At 37.5% G+C, this 1,536-nt stretch overlaps 1 protein-coding gene across 9 annotated transcripts in view; it reads right to left on the bottom strand.

The window, feature by feature from the left end:
- Positions 1–203: 203 nt before the first annotated feature.
- dmxl2 (Dmx-like 2) overlaps positions 204–1,536 on the bottom strand; it is a 65,393-nt gene continuing 64,060 nt past the window's right edge. For 7 of the 9 annotated variants that reach the window (XM_053234763.1, XM_053234768.1, XM_053234765.1 and 4 more), the window contains one exon: positions 204–1,536. This exon is cut by the window's right edge and continues 1,505 nt beyond it. The gene's annotated coding sequence lies outside the window, so the exon portion shown is untranslated. The other 2 variants (XR_008301889.1, XR_008301890.1) reach the window with 2 other exon arrangements.

The raw sequence follows: 1,536 nt of genomic DNA, 5'->3' as shown, positions 1-1,536 counted from the left end.
AAAACGAAAGTGCAGATGAAATAAAAAGAATTTATTCAACTTACTTTACAAAGGTAAAACTCTGACCATGATAGAACGATCTCTGTTCTTCCAGAAATTTCCTCACACAGACGGCATGACCTGGTTAATAAGTACACAACAGACGAGAAGCAGAAGGACAACCAGTTCAACACACACACACACACACACACGTACAGTGGACATGATGGCCAGCAGACCGTACACAAACACAAAGAGTTTAATAAATATATCACGTACATCCAAAACAAATATACATCTATTGCAGCCAGTATGATAAAAACAAAACGAAACGAAACAGAATAAATTAAAACTGTTTGTACAAGCTATGTCCAGCTAGTTCATATCTATAGTTATTTATATTTATATTTATATATTTATATTCATTTAAAACTAAACATTCATCTGGATATAGAAGATTTTTCCCTAAAACATCTTCCACTCTGTCTGACGTTTACAGCGTCTCCACATCCGAGCGCAAACGTTTATATATATATGCGTTTAAACATTTAATAAATAAAACAAGTGATCCAGGAAACATTGCACCTTACAGTCGCGTCGCACGGGAAATTCGTTAATGAGGAGTACAGCGGTTTAAAAAATAAAAACATGATCAGGTAAACACAAACACGTTAATAAATAAATTAATAAAGAAAAAAATTCTGTGCAAAATGTAAATGTAAATGTTTCTGCTCAAAGTAAACGCCTCGGATCACTACTGACTTCCACTGAAGGAATAACAACAGTGCGGGAAATGAGAGCAAGACAGGTCTGAGTGTGAGACAGGTGTAGTGGCCGTTATGTAGGTCAGAGTAACTGAAAAGAGAGTGAGACAGGTTCCTAAGTGTATAGTACGTACTAAAGCCAGAGAGTTTACAACTGCAGATATTAGACTGACAGTGAGACAGATTTACTAGTAGGTATGGAAATGGTATAAAGAGAGTGAGACAGGTTTACTAGTAGGTATGGAAATGGTATAAAGAGAGTGAGACAGGTTTAGGAAGAGAGAGGCAGAATTAACGACAGCCATTAGGAATGAGAGTGAGACAGGTTTGACTGGAGTTAACGAATGAGAGTGAGACAGATATTGAATTGCACATGTGAGAGATGAGTGAGACAGATTTAAAGGCAGCCAAAAGGAATGAGAGTGAGACAGATTTATCTGGAGTTAAAAGACAATTATCTGGAGTTACAGAATGAGAGTGAGACAGGTTTTATCTGGAGTTACAAAATGAGAGTGAGAGTGAGACAGGTTTTATCTGGAGTTACAGAATGAGAGTGAGACAGGTTTTATCTGGAGTTACAGAATGAGAGTGAGACAGGTTTTATCTGGAGTTACAGAATGAGAGTGAGACAGATTTTATCTGGAGTTACGGAACGAGAGCGAGACAGGTTTTATCTGGAGTTACGGAATGAGAGTGAGACAGATTTTACAGTAGGTATGGAGTGAGAGTGAGACAGATTTTACAGTAGGTATGGAGTGAGAGTGAGACAGATTTTACAGTAGGTATGGAGTGA

The sequence above is a fragment of the Pangasianodon hypophthalmus genome, chromosome 6, assembly GCF_027358585.1.
Source record: "Pangasianodon hypophthalmus isolate fPanHyp1 chromosome 6, fPanHyp1.pri, whole genome shotgun sequence".
Lineage (NCBI taxonomy): Eukaryota > Metazoa > Chordata > Actinopteri > Siluriformes > Pangasiidae > Pangasianodon > Pangasianodon hypophthalmus.
The sequence above is the reverse complement of the archived record's forward strand: the minus strand, read 5'-3'. Positions and strand labels throughout refer to the sequence as shown.